Genomic DNA, 23,318 nt, shown 5'->3' with positions numbered 1-23,318 from the left:
TAAGTTCTGAACTGTCTTAAACTTGGGCTGCCGAGGACAGGCCTGTGACAAAGAAGAAACCCTCCAAATGTCTGAGACCAAAGCGTGAAGTGGGAGGTAACCCCCACCCCACACACTCACCCATCACGGAAGCACTAAGACATTTGCGGTGGCAAAAAAAGTCTCCTTATCTGGTGCTATCTCTAGACTATTAGGGCAGAGGTAGGCCCGTGCAGATGATTTTGTGAATTTATGGCCAACCTTTCTATCACCGGAGGAACACCCAAGGTGGCAAACAGCAATAAAAACATCCAATAATAAGGATAAAATCAGTCATCGGTGAGCCAAAACCATCAATCTTAGAACACCGTCTACTTTCAAAGGACTTCCAAACAAAATATGTCTTCAGATTATTCTAGAAAACTTGGAAAGAAGGTTCCAGGCCCACAAGGGATTTAAATGTCTTGTGGGGGCCAGCACCAGTGTTCCCTCTAAGCTGAGTTAGTGTGAGCTAGCTCACAGTTTTTTAGCCTCCGGCTCACACATTTTTGTCTCAGCTCAGGAAGGAGGGCTCCAGAGCAAACTAATTTATGCAGTCGCCAACTCGCTCGCTCACAGCTTTAATGCCAGTTGCTCACAAAGTAGAATTTTTGCTCACAAGACGCCACAGCTTAGAGGGAGCATTGGCCATCACCTACCTTGCCTCAGCCAGTGAGGATTCCCACAAGAAAGTAGCATTGGCTGATCTTAAAACACGATGTAGGGATGCCAGCCTCCAGGTGGGACCTGGGGATCCCCCGGAATTAAAGCTGATCTCCAGACTACAGAGATCAGTTCCCCTGGAGAAAATAGGTGCTTTGGTGGGTGGACTCTATGGCATTGTGCTCCTGGCCTCCCCAGGCTCCATCCCCAAATCTCGAGGTGTTTCTCAACCTGGTTTGGCAACCCTATCCCTTATCCCCCATCGGTGGCAAGGGGGGACCTGGCAACCCTAAACATGAGTAGGTTTGAGTGGGTGGAGGTCGGGATTCAGGAAGTTTGGACCCAACAGGTTTATGTAGCTCCAAGCCAAAGACAACTTTTTGTTGTTGTTGTTCAGTCGCACAGTCGAGACTGATCACGCCAGGCCCTCCTGTCCTCTGTTGTCCTCCGTAGTTAGCTTAATTTCATGATCGTTGCCTCAATAACACTGTCTAACCATCTCATCCTTTGCCGTCCCCTTCCTCTTTGACCTTCAGTCTTTCCCAGCATCAGGGTCTTCTCCAGTGAGTGCTCCCTTCTCATTTGGTGGCCAAAGTATTTGAGCTTCAGCCTCAGTATCTGGCCTTCCAGGGAACAGTCAGGGTTGATTTCTTTTAGGATTGACTGATTTGATCTCTTTGCAGTCCAGGGGACTCTCAAGAGTCTTCTCCAGCACCATAATTCAAAAGAATCTATTCTTCGGTGCTCGGCCTTCCTCATAGTCCAACTCTTGCAGCCATACAGTACTACTGGGAATACCATTGCTTTGACCATACAGACTTTTGTTGGCAGGGTAATGTCTCTACTTTTTATTATGCTGTCTAGGTTTGCCATCGCTTTCCTACCAAGGAGCAAGGCATCTTTTAATTTCATGGCTGCAGTCACCGTCTGCAGTGATCTTGGATCCCAGGAACGAGAAGTCTGTCACTGCTTCTATGACCTATGGTCACTAGAGGGTGGGCAGTCTCCTCTGCTGCTGTAATTCTGAGAAGGCAACAAACACAGAGCTTCTAATGAGACACCTTATGTAGCTGATCAGGTCTTATGCATCACCTGTTGTGCCCCAGTGAACAAATTCTCTGTTCCATTTGACAAGAAATAACTGCCAGGTAAACTTGGTTATTCTGGATTCAGGTGAGTAGCCATATTGGTCTGAAGCAGTAGAACAAAGTTCGAGTCCAGTGGCACCTTTAAGACCAACACATTTTATTCAAGGTATAAGCTTTTGTGTTCATGCACACTTCTTCAGATACATTTAAATGGTAACTTCCATTTCAGTGCATCTGAAGAAGCATGCATGCACACGAAAGCTTATGCCTGGAATAAAACTTTGTTGATCTTAAAGGTGTGACTGGTCCCTTCCTCTTTGACCTTCAGTCTTTCCCAGCATCAGGGTCTTCTCCAGTGAGTGCTCCCTTCTCATTTGGTGGCCAAAGTATTTGAGCTTCAGCCTCAGTATCTGGCCTTCCAGGGAACAGTCAGGGTTGATTTCTTTTAGGATTGACTGATTTGATCTCTTTGCAGTCCAGGGGACTCTCAAGAGTCTTCTCCAGCACCATAATTCAAAAGAATCTATTCTTCGGTGCTCGGCCTTCCTCATAGTCCAACTCTTGCAGCCATACAGTACTACTGGGAATACCATTGCTTTGACCATACAGACTTTTGTTGGCAGGGTAATGTCTCTACTTTTTATTATGCTGTCTAGGTTTGCCATCGCTTTCCTACCAAGGAGCAAGGCATCTTTTAATTTCATGGCTGCAGTCACCGTCTGCAGTGATCTTGGATCCCAGGAACGAGAAGTCTGTCACTGCTTCTATGACCTATGGTCACTAGAGGGTGGGCAGTCTCCTCTGCTGCTGTAATTCTGAGAAGGCAACAAACACAGAGCTTCTAATGAGACACCTTATGTAGCTGATCAGGTCTTATGCATCACCTGTTGTGCCCCAGTGAACAAATTCTCTGTTCCATTTGACAAGAAATAACTGCCAGGTAAACTTGGTTATTCTGGATTCAGGTGAGTAGCCATATTGGTCTGAAGCAGTAGAACAAAGTTCGAGTCCAGTGGCACCTTTAAGACCAACACATTTTATTCAAGGTATAAGCTTTTGTGTTCATGCACACTTCTTCAGATACATTTAAATGGTAACTTCCATTTCAGTGCATCTGAAGAAGCATGCATGGACACAAAAGCTTATGCCTTGAATAAAACTTTGTTGATCTTAAAGGTATGACTGGACTTGAACTTTGGTGATTTTGGGTTACTAGTCAAACTCCTGTTTTTCCCCAGGACCACCTGGGCACTTCAGATCTTAAATCTTTGGGGGGTGAGGTTTGTGGTGGCCCTGTAATAGGAGTCTTCTCTGAGTAGAATGTCATGGTGAACACATGAAGCCAATTTACAGCAGCCTTCACACAACAGATGTTTGTAGGTATCACCCAATCGAGGGAATTTTTGGAGGTGATGGTCACATTCATCTCCATCTTTCCAGAACAGGAGAAGAAGAAAATTAGCATCCTCTTGGTATCTAGAAGTTGGGCAAGGTTCTTGTCCATCTTGCTCTGCTGACATAGTGGAGATGTACCAAAGATATCAGAACCACCAAGTCTTTTATAATTGTGTCGAATGCTGTGGTTTTTTTAACCAATGCAGAGGGGGTGCAGGAGTGCATCAATAAAATGCCACACCAAATATGCAATCATATCTACATTCTGATCAAGATTGCTTTTTTGCAGTGTTTTATCCATGGGCGTGTATGCATTGCTGATCCAAGGAGGGTTAAAAAGTGCACATAAACTAAAGGAAAGGTGGAAAACTGCATACACTATATTCAGGGGAATTTTTTTTTTTAGAAATTCTCCTACTGCAAAAAGAATTAAGGAGAGGAATGCAGTACATGAGATGGGGGTCTTCAGAACAGTAAAGGAACATAAATCCACAGAACAGAATCCATATAAACAGAAATCCACTTATTACCCCTAGTGCCGATGAGCCATGGTCAGACTGAACTTGGGTCATGATGTCAAAAAAAGTGAACGGATCACAGCTTTACACTGTCGCTGCTGCTGGTCACAAATGGTGATCTCCAGTGAAAAGGATCAGAGAGCAGGCAATGTGAAGGATTTTTACTTGAGACCCTGGAGAACTGCTGCCGGTCTGAGTAGACAATACTGAGTAGACCTTGATGGACTAATGGTCTGATTCAGTATAAGGCAGCTTCATGCATTCATGTGGTGGATGAGTCCTTGTTCCTTTTTGCTCATACTTCAGCAAACTAGATGTGACTGTGGCACGTGATGACTGAAGTGCAGACTGTGTCCCCTCCTTTTTCCAGTGGGCATGCCTGGCCCAAACAGTGTTCTTTCTAGTTTACTAGCAGGGCTTTAGAACATACAAGTGCTTCTTCCAGATCAGTCTGACGATCCTACCAGTCCAGTATCCTGTCTTATGCAGTGGCCAACCAGATGCCACAGCAGGCCCATAGCTATGGTGGGGTTTGGGGGGGCTCTGCCCCCTATCTTAAAGACACAGCCCCACAAGAATTGCTCCTGTGAATGCTTTTTTCAATAATTTTTAAACATTTTCAAAAAGACGTACGGGCCTTTAAGCAGAGTGGGCTGCTGTAGTTGACTAATTCCCACACTGAGCAATGGGGTTGGAGTAGGTGTCCTCTAGGATCCCTTCTAACTCTGTGTCAAGACACTGGTCTCCTTTACTGGAGTTTTTCTGCCTAAGTGTTAGCCTTCTTGACTATAGAAGTCATCACCCCCACCTGCCGGCTTGTACTCAGAATTGTGGCTTAGGCTGGCAGAAGTGATTAACTTGCAGCAGCTGAGAACTGTCATCTAAAGTGGTTGACAGCTTGCAATGTAGAGATCTATCCCAGTAACAGCTTTCTATTGGCTGAATGGCTTTTCTTTCTGCACTGAAAACTTCAGCCCCACCAGAAAAACATTTGCCCCACGAGCCACAACACCCTGGCTACGGCCTGTGCCGCACAGACAAGCAGTCATCAAAGCAAGTACAGTTTCCCAAGCCTGCCCCTGTTTTTATCCCATTATATCATTTTATTGACTCGGAACATGGAGGTTTCATGCGGCCATCACGGTTGCAGCCCTTATTGAAACACGTCTTTGTTACCTTATCTGTTCTCTTTTTGAAACCATCTAAGCTAGTGATTGTCATGATATCCTGTGACAATAAGTTCCACAAGTTAATTGTGAGTTGTGTGAAGTATCTCAGTGCCACGGGGCCCACAAAGAGTCTTCTCTGCCGTTTTGCTGATGGCTGCTCTTATCTGTATCATGTCACAGACAAGCAGTCATCAAAGCAAGTATAGTTTCCCAAGCCTGCCCCTGTTTTTATCCCATTATATCATTTTATTGACTCGGAACATGGAGGTTTCATGCGGCCATCACGGTTGCAGCCCTTATTGAAACACGTCTTTGTTACCTTATCTGTTCTCTTTTTGAAACCATCTAAGCTAGTGATTGTCATGATATCCTGTGACAATAAGTTCCACAAGTTAATTGTGAATTGTGTGAAGTATCTCAGTGCCACGGGGCCCACAAAGAGTCTTCTCTGCCGTTTTGCTGATGGCTGCTCTTATCTGTATCATGTCACGCTGCGGCTGGAAAGTGTGTGCATTCTATCCTGGTTCTTAATAAACCAGAGGATGCATTGAGAAGGGTTTTTCCCCTACTTTTATGGAAAGATCTCTTGCTCTTGACAAGAGCTTAGATCACCCCCAGGCTGAATCTGAATCCTATGGGAGGGAGGAGAAAGAAATTGTTGTTAGAGCAAAATACAGATACTCGCACTAAATGGGACAGGTTATCTTTGGCTGGGGTCCAGTTTCCTGGGAAACGGTTGGAGAGGAGCTTAGCTTTTCAGTTCACTGCAGCTGTGCTTAGATTTTAATGAGCATACAGGATTTTAACAGAACAATGTCAAGGGGTCCCGAGTTGCTAGGTACGTTGTAAGTTCCTTGGGGCAGAATATTTGGGTTTTTAATATTGCCCAAGGAAAAAAGAACAGCTTGCATCAGATTGAAAAATAGATTGTCGGCAGACTTATTTTTCCTGTACCGTGCTGCTTTTATGTGTGATGATCTCTCTGACAATCAGAGCATCAATATTTCAGTCAGTTCAGGAAAGAAATCTTAGTCGAAGATTCGGATGTGTCTTGGTCGATTAATGAAATGTGTTAAATTTGCGTGCATTTGCATATGAGGAAGTTGTCCAGGAAAAAAGCACATTTTTTTTTGTTTCTAGAGGATGCATGGATATGTCACAGCCCACAGTACATCAAAAGAAGCATTCTGTGTAAGCAAAAGAGGAATGCCTCTTCTAAGAAGGGGGCAGACACCCAGTTATTACATTTGAATGTGAATAAAACCCTGGAAGACAAGCAGAATTCTTTCTTTCTTTTAGGCCGCTCGGCATGTGCCATAACAAGCACCATCCTAAGAAGAGGCATTCTCTCCTCTGTGTGTGTGTGAGAGAGAAGGGAAGGTCTACTTTAAGATAGGCATACACAGGGCTTTTTTTGTAGAAAAAGCCCAGCAGGAACTTATTAGCATAATAGGCCACACCCAATAGCAGAAACTCATTAGCATATTGGGCCACACCCCTGACAGCGCCACTCATTAGCACATTAGGCCAACCCCATGTTACCAGAAGGGTGGTTATCCAGCCACACCCACCCTTTCTTATGCTATTGGATCTTTTGCAATCATAAAAGGTTAAGTTAAAAAAACAGAAGAGGCAGACAGTACATTAGAGCTAGGGAAGATTTAGTGTACTGCCTCTGAAATTCTAGCTTGTTTATGGGTCATGCACTTGCCAACTTGACTTAACTCCTGACTACCCAAATTTACTCCAGCATAAGCTTTCGTGAAGCTCACCGCCTCTGAAGAAGCAATGTCTGATGCACAAAGGCTTATGCTGGAACACCCTTTGCTAGTTGTGGAGGTGCCACTTTATTTCTGTCTTGCTAAGCTACAGCAGAAGAACATAGCCAGCTTTTTGAAATTTGTAACTCCTGATATAAGGAACAAATTGTCTTGATCCAGCAATAAAAATATTGCTGCATTGTGAACGTAGCTGTAGGAGATTACAACCATTTACCAAATAACAACTCACTATGACAACGCATCAGCTCCCTACTAAATGGGTGTCTGAATTTAATTTCAATTTGTTGGGTCTTTTTAGAAAAGCTGTGCCTTTTCCCAGAAGGAAAGTCTCTCTCTGTCTCCCTCTCTCTCTCTCTCACACACACACACAGATAAAAATATGCAAACAATTAGCTGCCTCACAAGAAAACAAAACTGGAGCATAAAGGTATAAGGTTGCCAGGTCCCTGCGTCACCCCAGGGTGGAGATTTGTGGGATGTTCTGGGATATTCCCAATGCAATGTCATCACCTGGAAGTGACATCATCATGTTGGCAATTACACACACGACACTCTGGTTATTGGGGGAAAAAACTCTGTGGGTTTGTGTTTGTTTTGTTTTGCTTCACCTGTGGCATCATCACATCGGGGCGTCACCCCATGACGTCCCTATTTAGGGAGGGGTGAGGATTCCCCAACCAGCCAACTGGCCGTTGTTGGGTCACAGCCCCCCAAAGTGGGGGTCCCCCCTCTTGAACCTGGGGGCTTGCAACCTTAGGCCTTGCTGGAGCCCTTCTACGAGATCCTCTGATTGGTCTCGTAAGGGCTGGTTCCAGATTTTGCAGGGCCTTGGGCAGAGAGTTCCCAGGGGGCCCTTCCCACCCACAGGTCTCACTCCCTTCCTGTGCCTCCCTGGCTCACAAGCAGTGTTTCCTCTAAGATTTGGAGTCCTGTGAGCAAAAATTCTACTTTGTGAGCTACTGACATTAAAGTTGTGAGCAAGTGATTTGGACTACTGCATAATTCAGTTTGCTCTGGAGCTATCCTTCCTGAGCTAAGACAAAAATGTGTGAGCCAGAGGCTAAAAAATGGTGAGCTAGCTCACACTAACTCAGCTTAAAGGGAACACTGCTCACAAGCCCTCCCACAGTCCGTCCTCACAGCCAGCTGCACTGCCCACAGCCCTTTCCCTGATGGGCAGTGTGTGCAAGTGGATGCATGGGTGGTAAAGCACTCACAAGTGAGCAGGCAGGGGAACGGCATGTTTGGGGGGGGGTTGGCAGGAGCAGTGGGGCCTGCCTGAGGCCCTGGGCCCCGGCACCTGCCCCACCTGGAGGTATGTTGATGGCTAGGTTTGCCATTCCCCAGTTGGGGCAGGGATCCCCCATTTCCCAGCTGGCCAGTGGGAGGAAATCCTCCCCCAAACAGAGACGTCACTGGAAATAAATATGTGCCTACATCACCTGGAAGTGACGGAGGCACGTCGGTTACATGGAGGTGCAACACTCTGGTTTTGGGGCAAAACTTTATGGTTTGAGGCTGATTTTACTATAGAGTTTTGCCCAAAAATAGAGTTTTGCCCAAAAACCCCAATGTCACCAACATGCCTACGTCACTTCCGGGTGACATAGGCATGTCGTGTGACGTCACTTCTGGTGACGTCAGCACATTGCACAACAATGCTTCCAGCTCCTGGAATGTCATCCCGCCTTGTCGGTATTTCTGACAGATCTGGCGACCCTACTGATACCGGCCCTGGGTGGTCTCATGATACCACTTTCATGATTACAACCGGGCGTGCAAGCATGTTTGTACTCTGAAGCCAGGCTGCTGTCCTTTGGCAGTACCACTCAAACCTATCTCACCACAAGCTAGGAGTTGCCCCTCCATTCATTCCTATGCAGGCCTGAGTTTCCCAGTCTTTTCCTGTTGGAACCAGTCCTTCCATCCTGCATGGCTTGCTAGCTGAAGTCAGGGTTAGCCCCACAAATCAGAGGAGTTAATGAGAAAGGGCCATACCTCAGTGGTGGAATTCTTACTTTGTATGCAGCATCCTTGGCTAAAAGCATTCCAGGTAATGGGTATTAGGAAAGAGCTTTCTCTACCTGAGGCCTTGGAGAGCCACCGCTGAGTACAGAGTATTAAGGGAGACCAGGAGTCTGCCTTTTAGCTTAAAAGTATATGATTAACAGTGACAGAAGAAGAACCCTCTTGGATCAGACCAATTTCTATCTCGTCTAGCCTCCCGTTTCCTACTGTGACCAACAAGATGCCCCAGAAGCTAGGCATGGAAGCCAAAGCCTCTCCTTGCTCTCCCTCCACCACAGCAACTGATCTTTACAGGTATAATGCCTTTGGAGGTTCTAGTTAGTCATCAGAGCTATTAAACACTGTTGGATTCATAAATCTGGTTGCAGTCACATGCTCCAGTTGAAGCAGAAGGGAAGGGAGGCTATTCCCTCTGGAGGAATTCGACCCGCAGTTGCGAGATCACACCTCCCTTTGTAGCTGTGGGCACAGCCCATCACAGTGTGATCAGACACAACTGCAGGTTAGTCCTTTTTTTGCCGTTTGTTTCCCATGCACATAAACGAGGAATTGCACCTCTGCACCGAGGGCCCCCTACGGTTATGTGATGATGCACATACTGTGAAGGGGGTTTGGGGGGGAAAGGCACCAAGCCGGGATAGCCTGATCAGACCATCCTGACAGCATGCATGTGTGGCTTGTGCGATCAGACAGGGGAAAGTCCATCTGTGGCCCATCGCAACCCGTTTACTACCGGATTTTCTCTGGTGTCTTTTTACTCCGCTTCTGTGGCGGAGCAGCACAGGTTGCTGACAACTGCAGGACACTTCCCAGATGTTGCTGTCTGATTGCGCTCTTTAGATCCGTCAGGCAGTTGCGCCTATGTCGGATCTACTGGCACATGTGATCACAGCCTTAGTCTCCTTTTAAACCCATCTAAGCTAAGAGAGAAGAAGAGAAGAGATTGGATTTATACCCCGCCCTTCACTACCCAAAGGAGCCTCAGAGCAGCTTGCAAACAAACTCCTTTCCCCTCCTCTCCCCACAACAGACACCCTGTGAGGTAGGTGGGGCTGAGAGAGCTCTGACAGAAACTGCTCTTTTTTCAAGAACAGCTCTGACAGAACTATGGCTTGCCCAAGGTCATCCAGTAGCCACACATGGAGGAGTGGGGAATCAAACCCAGTTCTCCCAGATTAGAGTCTGCGCACTTAACCACTACACCAAACTGGCTCTCAGCTAACAGTCAGTGCTATATATCCTGCGGCAGTAAATTCTACAAGTTAATTATGTGGTGTTGTGTATGAGGAACTTCCTTTTGTTTGTTTGTAAATCTCATTGCATACCCATATTCTAGTTATTCAACATTTAGCCCAAGTAGCCATGAGATATTCTTTCTCTATACTGTGCACGATTTTATAAACCTCTATCACATAACCCCTTACTTGTCTTTGTCTGAAGCTGAAACATACCTCTTGCTTCTAGTGTCCCTGCATGTGCATGAACACTAAAACAGTGCATGAACACTCATGTACCTGTGTCATGGTGTCAAATCATAGTACAGATGGGCTTGGCTTATGGGAGGGCTTGTGTCTCAGTGGTAAACCTCATTTTTTATATGCAGAAGGTCTTGGATTCAGCTCTTGTTACACCCAGTTAAAGTATCTCTGGTACAAAGAGGATAATCCCATGAAGAGTTGATCCAGACTAGAGCATTTAGGATTGCACTGTTGATACTCTATGCTAGAGGGACCAATGCTCTGATCCTCTACAAGGGTGCTTCATATGTTCCTATGAGGGAGCAGGACTAAGGCCCTACTAGTTCTTCCTAATTATGAATGGCTCTACTGCTTGGCTCTTTTTCTCTGGAAACCCTTGGACCAGACCAGTCGCTCTCTTTCAGTGGCGCCTGTCTCAGAGGGTTGTCGCAGGCATTAAATGGGGGAAGGACCATGTATCCTGTCCTAAGCTCCTTAGTGGAAGGATGGAATAAAACTGTAATAAATAGAAAAGAATTGGGAATATCTGCTTAGCCTGTTTTTGTGTGTGTGTGGTTTTTTTTTTTTACAAAACTGACTTGGCTTAATTTCCTAGAGGCCCTGGAGTTCAGCAGAGATGGTTGGATTTTTTGGGGAACACCCATGCATGTTGACTCACCCTGGGCTCTCTTGCTTTACCCTGTGGCTCTGAGGTTTAATGCCCCCAGTGTGTCCCTGAAGGACATAAGAGCACCTTAGTGAGAACATATATATAAAAGGAGCATGTTTCCCAGTGTATCAATTTGCCAACAAGTTAATATACCTTATATAAAGCAGCACGGTATATGTTAGAAATGTAATCACAGTCCTTTTTAATTCTCTTTTATTTCCATTGGTCTGAGTAGATGATTTTCAACGTGTGCAAAAAACCTTGCAGATTTTCATTTCATACGGGTCTGTTTCATGTTGTGTTGGTTTATAAAAATGGATATGCTCTTAATTTATAATCGGCAAGACTGCAGATGGAGTTCAGGGGGATAATGTGCCATTTAGTTTATTACCTGTATTATCAGTGTTACATTTTCCACCCTGTTCTTTGATCCTTCATGATTTGTGTTTTCTCTAGACTGGCGTTTTCCTCCTCTGATGAATTAACTGTCAATTGAAGTTAGTGAGATAAATCAAAACAAATGGATACCATGCACCATATTGACTTTCTTACTGCCTGATTTTGAAAAACCACTTTCGGAAAACTACACCATGATTATGTTCATTTGATTCTGAGCCAATTTGCACAAAGCTTGAGGGGGGGGGAGTTGGAGCAGAGCATGCTGGCTAACCCTCCATTGCATTTGTGTACCACTATGTGTGTGTGTGTTCTTTTTGGGGTGGTGGTTTTGGGATTATTGTGCTGTTTAATTTTTTCAAATGCAAATTTAATCTCGACTAATGCAATATAGGTTGAAGGAATGTCATTCATGCCAGTTTTTATTTCTTCTGTAGTTTTACCGCATCAGATATTTGATTCCTCATCCTTTGAGTGACCCCCCTCCCCTGGAACATTGTGAACTTCATTTGTGTGGATGCACACCATGCCATTTTGATTCATGTTTGATACTTGATAGCGCTTCCATGTCACAGATTCAGCTACATATCCAATGCATATCCCCCTCCCTCCAATAATCCTGGATATGCCTTTGGATGATGGGCAAAAAAGAATGTGCATGAAGCTCCATTCCACAACAGTGCTGACTGAAATCAGAATGGTGTGTATTGGGGAGAATTTATATTAGGTAGGTATTGGAAAGCACTCTTAATTGAATCTTGCCATTGTGCTTCAGATATGCAAAAATCAAAGCACATAATAGTTTGGACTTTTCTCATGTATTCCCCTTTCAATTTTTTGGGGAATGGGTTTCTATTAGGCCTGCTGTGTTGTGAATATGGATTGGTTCTGTGTTTGCTGTTCTACCCGGTTTGTGAGGTCGTGGGGGCACCAAGCAAAGCTTCACCAGGACCGGAGCAGCACTGGGAGCAGGTGCTAGGAGCAATGTGAGGCTGACTCTGCAAGACCCGGGAGGGTTCCCAAGAAAAGCAGATGATGATTTGGCAAAGCTCAGCTGAGCCCTTGTCTCCCTGGTGAAGGCCTGGTGTCTAGGAGAGCCCCATCCCTCAAGTGAAACCACAGGGAATTTAATGGGAGAGCACTCCAGCTTGGAACGGAACATTGTGAAGCCTTAGAATGACTTCAGTACCTTGTGCCACCTTCAGTTCCGGCTCCCAGGAGAGTAAACCTGTGTGTATTGGATGGGACAATTCTAGGGTTCTCACTAGCACCGCCTCAGCAAATGCAGTGAGATTTTGAGGACGACGCCTATGTTTGGGGCGGATACGACGTCACTTCTAGGTGACTCTCTAGGAATTTCCCCTAATCTCAGTGTTAAAACCATAGAGAGATGGTGAAATTCCTAGAGCACTGCTATTAAGGCCATTTTCTGGATATATTTCTCCTACTCCTCGATATCACAACGATGGGAGGTTGAAGCTGAGAGAGGGGTTTTTCTTGCCAGGGGCAGGCAAATGGTGAGTCTATCCAATTTGTTCTCCTTCCCAAATGATCTTGGCTGCCCCTGCTAGGTCTGGAGTTTGGTAACTCTGTCTTCTCCTCAAAGGGAAATCTCCCCCAGATTCCAGGCAAAGGGTTGGCCTAAAAAGGGATAAATGGCAAATGGGGATAGAAGCATTTCCAGACTAGGTGGAGTTTTAGTGTGATCCAGCAGGGCCCATCTTATGTTCTCAATATTTTCCACTTATAGTTACTTTGGTCCACTCGCTTCCCACTTCAGTTTAGGGGTGGGGAGAAATATTCCATTTATTGTGATGCATGAGTGTGCCACTTCATCTGCACCACCAAACTCTGCAATCAGTTGCTAGTTTGGTCCTAAGATTTAGCCATTGCTCATCTTTGCATGTGTGTGTGCACGCGCATGTGTCTGTCTGTCTGTCTGTCTGTCAGTTTCATGGGTGAGCGGGAAGAGAGAGAACAGAGTGGGATCTTGTAGAGTTAAAAAGGATTTTTTTTAAAAAAAGTGGTGTGCAGGAATGGGCAGAGGAGAGGAGTAAAGCCGTCTCAGCAGTAGGTTAATTGGAGAGTGGAATTGGAGCGCAGATAGAGGCACGCAGCTTCTGCGGACAATGCGCCAAAGAACCAGGGGCTGGGAAGGACCAGCCGGGATTGTTAGTGAATTAACTGAAGTCAGAAACCCCTGAATGGAGCACAGAAGTAAAGGGGAAATGAAGGTTAGGGTATAATTCAGTCTAAATTAGGTGGGCCATTCACAATGCATAAAGGGACGCTGAGCTTCCTTTCTCGGAGAAAATGGGCAGGAAAGCTTACTTTGTTTGAATCTGGAGCTAGTGGCTGATTTAAAGAATGTACTTACCTACAGCCAATAGCGCTGAAAGAGCATTATCCCACATGGATTTGGGAGAAGCCTTGACAGCAATCTCCCCGTGTCATGAACTTGCACAGCAGACTTTAGAAGGCAGGATTACATTGGCAGTGAAACGAAACTGCGTGATTCCCCACCCCCACCCCGTATGAGAAATTATTTGGCCCCGGACCTATCGCTCTGGGGTTAGCTTTGCTTACGTGCGCATTCTATGGCATTTGAAGTGGGAACTGCATGAGTTGGTGTATGTTCAAACCTCAGATTTCTCTGCAGATTCAGAAAGGGTGGCAACATTGGTCATCGTGATTGGCAGGCGACGTGAAGCTCCTAGGTCGGCTAGACCTGATGTAAATATCAAGAGCCTGCTCATTGGTTGTAGTTGAATGAATCGGACAGCATGTTGTTCCTGCTGCATTCCCACTGGAAAGTAACCTCCAGTTGCTACTTCAGTTCCAGCCGCCGACTTCAGAGACCCTGTACTGGAAGACATTCCATGGAGCTCTAGATTTGAGTACTGTCCACCCTTTAATCCAAGAGGTTCACATTTACTCTGCTTCTTGTACCCTAAAATTCTGTACAACGTGCTATTGATTCATCTAATGGGATGGGACATGGGTAGACAGGATACAGGGGGGACAGGGCAATGGGGGGTGGCGGTCCCCAGCGACAGCATGGTGCCAGGAAAACCTGGCAGTGATGTCATGCCTCTCTAGGAATCTCTGGAAACTCTAGGGTTTTACCAAAGAGCTTCTTGTGCTTCCTAGAGAGGCACAGCATCACCCTAAAAAAAAAAAATATCTGGAATGCCAGAGGCCAAGCCCCACTAGACGTGGGAGATCTTCAACTCCTGCAAATATTATGGCAACCCTTAGGAACCCTACAAATGGCATGGCCCTTTCTGAGAACCAGAATAAGTGATGCTGGGAGGTCTGTGAACAAATCTCCCCCACTTAAAAATAAAGAATTGTCGAGGCCCCCATCTGGACTGCGGGAAGAGATGGGGTTTAATAGTACCCCCATGTTTTTCATTGATTGTACTGTCCCCCTTAGGCTCTCCCTTTGCCAGTCAATTTTTCCTTCTTCTTCCAGGATCTGGGATCTGGCAGAACAGTGTGCAGGGAGAGAATTAAACCACCCACTCTCCTCATACCATGGCTCAGATCCAAAAGACCCCACATGGCTGCTATTTCTTTTTAAAACAACCTCGCACTGAGGTCTCCAAAGGTTGTATCTAATTTGGCCCTTGAGAACCTCTTTGCATTTCTTCAGGGCTCGCACATTGTGATCCCGAGGACATTAAAGGGGTTTGCACAGTAGCAGAGCCCTCCCTCATTGCTCCCTTCCCCTGCAAAAATCTCTCCTCCTGGTACATAAAGTAGAAAGGTGGACTCTTTTTTTTTAATACACTCAAACCTTGATTCATTTCAAAGGCTTTATGTCAGAGCCGCTCATTTTAAATGAGGCTCAGAAACTCAGGGAGTTGTTCGATGACATTGTTTGAGAAATCACTCAAAACTGTCTTGCCGGTTGCAAAGTCTGTAAATGTAACTTCTGCATTTATTTCAAACTAGCGAATGTGACAGGAGTAAGAGACGGGGAAGTCAAAACAGCGGGAACAGGTGGGGGGGGGGAGGAAAAGCAGGCCCTTTGATGAGATTAAAATGCCAGTGGTTTGAAGTGGTGAGCAGGTAGGGGCTTTGGGATGCCTCCCGGTACTCAAAAAGCACTTGAAAGTTTACGAGGGGGAATCTACAGGCCGGCTGAAGCAGGCATTCCGATCAAAGTAAATGTTTTACTTTTGCTCCAGAGCGAAAGACCCCTGCAAGATCGCCACTGGAATTACACTAGAAAACGTGTGTGTGTGTGTGCGTGTGTGTGTTTAATTACACTGCAAGGAACTGTAAAATGTACCTGTTGCAGGGGAGAACACTTTCCCTTTTTTTAAGGCGAAAGACATTCTACTTGATTACATAAGCCTGACTCCCTCCAAAACAGTGACTCTAGGCAGGTGTTTGCTACGTGTACAAATAAATGCGGGCAGAGAGGATCCAGGACTAGTCCCACTGAATCCATCAATGACCAAACTTGTGTGTAATTTATACACCCACCACCACCTGCATGTGTAGGGTTGCCAACTCTAGGTCAGGAACTTGCTGGAGATTTGGGGGTGGAGCTTTGGAAGGGCAGGGTCATCAGCAGTGTTTAATGCCATAAGGTCCACCCTCCAAAACAGCCATTCTGTACAGGGGAACTGATCTCGGTATTATGGAGATCAGCTGTAATTCCGGGAGATCTCCAGGCCCCACCTGGAGGCTGGCATCTTCGGGATGTCTAGGGAACCTACCCAGGGCTATTTTGGGGCAGGAACGCACAGCCAGTTCCGGCTGGCTTCAGAGCTGGCCACTCCCACTACAGCCAAAACCTTTGGCTACAGAGGGAAGGCCTGGAGAGTGACACCCCCCCCCGTGACTCTGAGGTGGGCAGGCCAGGGGGGGCCCTGGAAGGATCGGGAGGCATTTAAATGCCTCCCTGTGCCTTCCCCGGCCTGTCCAAGGGTTGGCTTTTTCTTGGGCGCCACACCCCTGTGTGTGCCCAGGCAAGCCAAAGGAAGGCATGGGGGTGTGGCCTAATATGCTAATATGTTTCTGCTGTTGGGTGTGGCCTATTATGCTAATGAGTTCCTGCTGGGGTTTTTCTACAAAAAAAGCCCTGAATCTACCCATCCAGGCTTATAGCCCACGCTTCTCACTGAGACTCAAGTCGAATGACAGAATATAAAATAATCAGACAGCAGGGGCCTCCAATTATGTCTGCTGTTTATTTTATTTATTCATGTCTTCATGTTCTGCTTTTCTCTCCCAATGGGACCCAGAGTGGCTTATGACATCACAATCCCCATTTCATCGTAGCAACAACCACATCAGGTAGGCTGAACTGAGAACCGGGCCCAAGGTCATCAAGTGAGTTTCATGGTAGAGCTGAGACTTGAACTCAGGTCTTCCATATCCTAGTCTGGCACTCTAACCGCTATACCACGCTGGCTGCTTTCGGAAGACATGGGCTGGTAGACAGACATTTCAGAGCAATGAAGGGAGGGAGTAAGAAACCCCACTCATTCCTAATGAAGGATAGTTTGGCTTGGTGGTAGAAAGGGCTCTCAAGTCACAGCTGACTTACGGTGACCCTGTAGGGTTTTCAAGGCAAGAGACCAATGGGGATGGACTGCCATTGCCTGCCTCTTTGTAGAAACTCTGGACTTCCTTGGTGGTCTCCCATCTAAGTACTAGCCACTCAGGGCTGACCTTGCTTAGCTTCCAAGATTTGAGGAGATTGTGCTAGCCTGGGCCATCCAGGCCAGGGAAGAACATCTTCGTCCTTTGCTAGCACACTTTCTACTGTCTGCATCCGGACTCAGTTTGAAACCAGGATGCTGACTTTTAAACGCTCTGTGTCATTTATGGCCTGAGTGTCTCTCTTCCTGTCCACCTATTCTCCCATAACTTCATGGCAGGGGGTGTGCTATATCCTTTCCTCCTTCGAGCCCAGGACCAAGAGGGTGAAGAGCCAAGCTTTCTCCACAGTGGTGTCCACAGTATGGAATATTTTCCCCAGTAGAGCTTATCTGGCCCTCTGCATTGATTTGATGGAGAGCTCCATCGTCCCCGCTAGGTCGGTTAGCATTGCTGCCTGTGAGTACAGGATCTCACCTTATGCAGGTCAGGGAAGAACATCTTTGACCTTTGCTAGCACACTTTCTACTGTTTCTCAGTTTGAAATCAGGATGCTGACTTTTAAAAGCTCTGTGTCATTTATGGCCTGAGTGTCTCTCTTCCTGTCCACCTATTCTCCCATAACTTCATGGCAGGGGGTGTGCTATATCCTTTCCTCCTTCGAGCCCGGGACCAAGAGGGTGAAGAGCCAAGCTTTCTCCATAGTGGTGTCCACAGTATGGAATACTTTCCCCAGTAGAGCTTAGCTGGCCCTCTGCATTGATGGAGAGCGCCATCGTGCCTGCTAGGTCGGTTAGCATTGTTGCCTGTGAGTACAGGATCTCACCTTATGGTGAGGTTATAACAGGGGGCTTCGTTTTACTTGTCAAGGGGCCACAGCTCAGCAGCAGAGCATATCTCAGCAGTAGAAAGGCCCTGGTCTCCAGTTAAGAACATGGCTGAGATAGGAAAGGCCCCTGTGTGAGATCTGGGAGAACCATTGCTGGTCAGGATGGACAATCTCTGGCTAAATCAATCAGTGGTCTGACTCAGGGCCCTATCTTAGTGTGTTGCATGCAGAAGGTCTCACGTGGCATCCCCAGGGCTGGAAACATCTTCTGTGTCTCCTGTCTGTTGGGAGAAGTCAATACTGAGCTAGAGGGACCAATGGCCTGACTTAGCATAAAGCTGCTGTCTGGGATGGTGGGCCCGTAGCTCACTGCGAGGGCACATTCTTTGTCTGCGGAAGGTCCAAGGCCAGGTTCAGTCCCTGGACTCCTCAGTCAAAAGATCTCAGGTGCTAGGAAAAATACTTTTCTCTCCCTGAGACCTTAGAGTCCTTCCAGCCAATGATTCTAGACTAGAAACAACATCAGATAAGTGGCTGAAGACAGCCTGCTTTGGTTTGAGGGCATGGAGTAAAAGCAGGGGGGGGGTTGTAGAAAAAGCCCAGCAGGAACTCATTAGCATAGTAGGTCACACCCAACAGCAGAAACTTATTAGCATATTAGGCCACACCCCTGACAGCACAGCTCATTAGCATATTAGGCCACAACCCCATGTTACCAGAAGTGTGGTCATCCAGCCACACCCACCTTTTGCTCCTTATTTTGTTTACCTTGTTTGTTGTCAAAACCCAAGGCTTTTTTTTGTAGCAGGAACTCCTTTGCATGTTAGGCCACACACCTATAATGTAGCCAATCCTAATGAGTTTCTGCTGTTGGGTGTGGCCTATTATGCTAATGAGTTCCTGCTGGCCGTGGCCAACTCGGGAGCCAGCCGGAACTCCGTTCCTGTGCGTTCCTGCCCAAAAATAGCCCTGAGTAAAAGCATAGCTTTTCCCAACAGGATTGCCTCATAGCTAACCACAGGGGTCTTGTTGTAGAAAAAGAGCTGCCGGAGCTCATTAGCATAACTCATTAGCATAACTTATTTGCATATGCCACGCCCCCTGACATCACCGGAAGTGACAGAAGGCCACACCCCCTGACATCACCGGAAGTGTGTCAGAAGGCCCGGCTACTTACCCTCCTGCTTCATCCTCATTCCCAAACGGAATGAGGATCGAAGCAGAGGGCGGGGTAAAGAAGGGGGCGGGGCTTCACCACGTGACCGCCCCGCCCCCTAGAGGTTCTCTTCCGGAGCTCCGTACCTGAGAGCTCCCCCCCGACTAGAGCCCTGGCTAACCAGATTTCCTTGAAATGTTGTTTGGATATGGATTTTCTTTAGCTGGTTGTTGTATCTTATTGAGGATCTTTGGCACCTTATCAATTATGTTTTTATGAATTATAGATGTTGTGTGATGGTTTTAGACAGTGGATATTTCAGATTCTCTCTGGGGGCAGGAAAATGATGGAATGGATAAAACAGAATCACAGGCTGGTGATTGTTTTTGCAGGCAGGTAGCGCCAGATGTGAGCGGAAGCCTTTTCCTCCAATCTCAGCATAATCACTTCCCTTTGCAGCAGAGATGCTACCAAAGTTTGATCAGAAACTTCCCATCTCTAACATGTGTCCGTGCCACTTGGAACAAAACTTCGTCCCCGTTTCTTTCCAGTCACAGAACTGGATTAAAATATTTGAAACATTACTGTTAAAAATTATGCTTCCTCCCCCCCCCCCCATTATCTGTGTTTAAATAGCATTTCGTGCTTACATGGCCTGGAATGCCTTCTAGGAAACAAATGGATTGGGAATACCAATAATGGAAAAAATGAGTGGATCAAAAATGCTCACACTATATAAAAATCAAAAGAAACGTTAAAAGGCTCCTGTATACCACACACACACACATTGCAAGTGGGGAGGAGGGTCTGTTTAAAATTCTGAGTGCCCCCCCCCAATTTGCCCCAGAACATTCTGAAGACCAACCCCAGATCTGTAGATCATCTCTTGTGGGGGCATATGGCCCTTGTTAAGAATCACCAGTCCAGCCAGATGAGTTTGTGAAACTTACAACATAAGAACCTCAGAAAAGCCCAGCTGAATCAGACCAGTGGTCCATCTAGTCCAGTATCCTGTCTCACACAGTTCCTCTGGAGGGCCAACAACAGGACAGAGAGGCTGAGGCCTTCATTAGAACATCAGAAGAGCCCTGCTGGATCAGACCGGGGGTCCCTCTAGTCCAGTATCCTGTCTCACACAGTTCCTCTGGAGGGCCAGCAACAGGACAGAGAGGCAGAGGCCTTCATAAGAATATCAGAAGAGCCCTGCTGGATCAGACCAGTGGTCCCTCTAGTCCAGCATCCTGTCTCACACAGTGGCCAAGCAGTTCCTCTGGAGGGCCAACAACAGGGCATAGAAGTCGAGGTTACCTGATGTTACCTCCTGGCACTGGGATTCAGAGGTTTACTGCCTCTGAATGTGGAGGTTTCCTTTAGTACACACAGGACATAGAGTGATAGCGGGCTTCTCCCCTGTTTGTCCCCAGGATGTTGTCCTGAGCTTGGCAATTCTGTTTAGTTATCATATTTCATTGACAAGTTTGCCCTCTATAAATGTGTCCAATAATTCTGTTTTTAAAAAAATCCAGAGGTATGTCCAAAACAGCAACTTATGATACTAAGGTGAGCAAGTTGATTGAAGCCTGAATGGAACACTACTTCCTGTGAGGAAGTAATGGTCAGACTGTCAGCCTGGGATCTGGAAGTCCTGTGTTTGGACCTTTACACTGCAGTGGGATTTGCTGGTTGCCCTTGGGTCACTCATGCTCTCTCAGCCTAACCTACCTCACAAAGTTGGCATGAGCAGAGGTCATTTCAGGGGGGATCGCGGGGGATCGCAGTTCCCCCGGGTGAGGTACGGGGGGCGGGGCACATGACGAAGCCCCGCCCCCTGCTTCCGGACGCCTCGCTTCCGGCCCTCATTCAGCCAGGAGGAGGCAGGTGAAAAGGGAGGGTAAGTTGCTTCCTCCCTGCCTCTCCCCACCCCTGCCTGCCTCACGGGGCTCGGCAGTGGAGCTGCAAGGCCAGCGGCAGCAGCCGGGACCGTTGAGGGCGGGGTGTATGGCCTTATGACACACTTCCGGTGATGTCAGGGGGTGTGGCATATGCTAATGAGTTATGCTAATGAGTCCCTTAGCTCTTTTTCTACGAAACGACCCCTCGTCATGAGGATAACATGAGGGACAGAGAGCCGGAAGATGGGTGGGAGAGCATTCACTAAGACAGACAGGCCTCATCCGAATTCACTGACCAACCAATGTCACTGTTAACCAAGATTTTGACAGTTATCCAAGAAGATAGACAGAAATAGTAAAGAGATGTCCTTTTCCATTGAGGCATCTGGACTTTTGAATACGTATGTGCATATGTTCCCCATTTCGTTTCTTTTTATATACATTTCTATTTTTATCAGTAGTTTTGTTTCTCCACTATTTGCTGCTGATTTCATTGGTCTGTTGCCACGGTTTATACATACTGTATAGATTTAATGCATGATTTATATGGAATTCTCCCATGCAGACTGTGCGTAATGCTGATTTGTTGATGTAGAAACAATGCTGCAAAACTCATGTGTTTTACGGAGAATAGCCATTCGGGGATGGGGATGGGTGGGGAGAGAATAGTGTGAAAATAAAGAATCGCTGGTTTGATTTGCCCGATGTGGGAGCAAAATTAAAAAGGCCATTTTGGGGCCAAAACCAAGAGGGATGAGAAATTTGAAATCTGAAATTGTCCTTAATGATGAACGTGTCCTATACATGTGACAACCTATGGAATCAGCTACCTCTAGGTGACGATGTTCTATAAAAGACATGAAAAAGAGAGTCTTATAATTTTATTTAATTAATCTGCTGTAATCACGGATCCTTATATGATATTAGATGAAACCGTCATCCCCAGGGTGCCCACTAGTCACACCTTGTTGTGAAAGACTTCATGGGCTTCCTGTATTGATTGGAAATGATGAAATGTGGAGTGGAAGAGCCTGAGCCATTTTGCGCGTTGGAATATGCGAGTGTCACCATCTCTGGCAGCGTTTCTGGTTCTTGTCAGGTGGGTATAAAGGAAGTGCCCTGTGGTCATTTGATGCGGGGAGCTGAATTATATAGCACAGATAATAATTATGCAGATCAGACGGCTTCTGTCTTCCATTCTGTCCATGGTGGAGCCATGCAGGCGCGGGGAGCTCAGGGCGTCGATGTGTGGCACACGGAACGTACTCATCCACCAACCCATTCTTCTTTAAAAGCTTCCCTGCAGTGGACAAAATGCATGGAACATTGTCGGGAGGAGAGAAGGGGGGGCAGAGGGGAAGACATACAATAGTTTCCCCCCCTTTTTTTTTAGCTCAGATAAAGGAGGGAGGAAAGTCCGTTAGGTTTTTATTAATCCTCATTTCCCTTTTTTGGACTGTCAGGTCTGGAGTGACAGTGAAGTGGGGGGGGGGAGGAAGCTCGTGACGACGCTGGCTAATTTGCGTCTCATTCACTTTCTCCTCAAAACCCATCAGGAGGACTGAGGCGGCTCTGCAGTTGACCTTATTCAATGGCAGAGTGATATACTGGGAAACCAGCCAGGTTCCACAATGCCCAAAAGAGCAAATTGGACGGAATCTTTGTTCTAATCTTTCCTCCTCCTCCCCACTCCTTCCTTCTTTCTATGCCAGCCATGCTGTAGTTAAGCTCCGTCATTTGTTCTATCAATGGTTCTGGGGCTCAGGTCCTCCCTGGGGTGCCATTGCGTGATGATAACTGGAAGCCCGGCAGTTGGATGTTCGAGGTGGCTGGGATAGAGCAGGATTCGGTCAAAGAGAGGAACTATTAAGTCTGAGGACTCGGATGCAACAAGAAAGAATAGTCGTCGGGCACGTCATGTAGGGATTCCAAAACCACTGTGGTTCAGTGGTAGAACACAAAGTTTGTATGCAGAAGGGCCCACGCTCAATACCTGGCATCTCCATTCAAAAAGGATCTTGGGAAAGACCTTTCTCTGTTGGAAAGTTTCTTCTGGTCAGAGTAAATAATAATGAACTGAATGAACTGGTTGTCTGGCTATTTAAGGCAGTTTCCCATATTCTGTGTGAAGAGAGTTCTTCAGACTAATCAGCTGCAAACATAGTCACAAATGCAACCTGTGACTATTAGCAGCCATATCCAAACTCATACCTGATGTGTGTTCTCCTGCCCAAGAAACCTGGAGGCTATTTTCCAGAACTTGGGGAGGGACTGTGGCTCCATGGTAAAGCCTCTGCTTTACATACAGAAAGTCCCAGGTTCAGTCCCCGGCATCTCCACTTTAAAGGGCTCAGGTGATGTGAAAGACCTCAGCCTGAGACTCTGAAGACCCACTGATGGACCTTGATTGACCAAGACTCTGATTCGGTATAAGGTAATGTCATATGTTCATATGTTCAACTTGGGTCTGAGCTTTCAGGTTAGGGTTGAATTTGGGGGTCGGTCCATGGTTCAGTAGTAGAGCAACTGCTTTGCATGCAGAAGGCCCCCAGTTCAACCCTCAGCATCTTCAGTTAAAAGGATTAGGAAGCAGATGATGTGGAAGAGCTTGACCTGAGATGCTGAAGACCCCTCGTCGAGTC

The 23,318-nt window shown here is 46.6% G+C and overlaps 1 protein-coding gene across 1 annotated transcript in view; it reads left to right on the top strand.

Moving 5' to 3' along the window:
* The window catches only part of PRDM16 (PR domain containing 16), a 325,812-nt gene that overhangs the window by 21,795 nt on the left and 280,699 nt on the right, over positions 1–23,318 (top strand). The gene's annotated exons all lie outside the window — the stretch shown is intronic.

This window comes from Gekko japonicus, unplaced genomic scaffold (assembly GCF_001447785.1).
Source record: "Gekko japonicus isolate JY-2015 unplaced genomic scaffold, Gekko_japonicus_V1.1 scaffold411, whole genome shotgun sequence".
NCBI classification, from domain to species: domain Eukaryota; kingdom Metazoa; phylum Chordata; class Lepidosauria; order Squamata; family Gekkonidae; genus Gekko; species Gekko japonicus.
The sequence above is the reverse complement of the archived record's forward strand: the minus strand, read 5'-3'. Positions and strand labels throughout refer to the sequence as shown.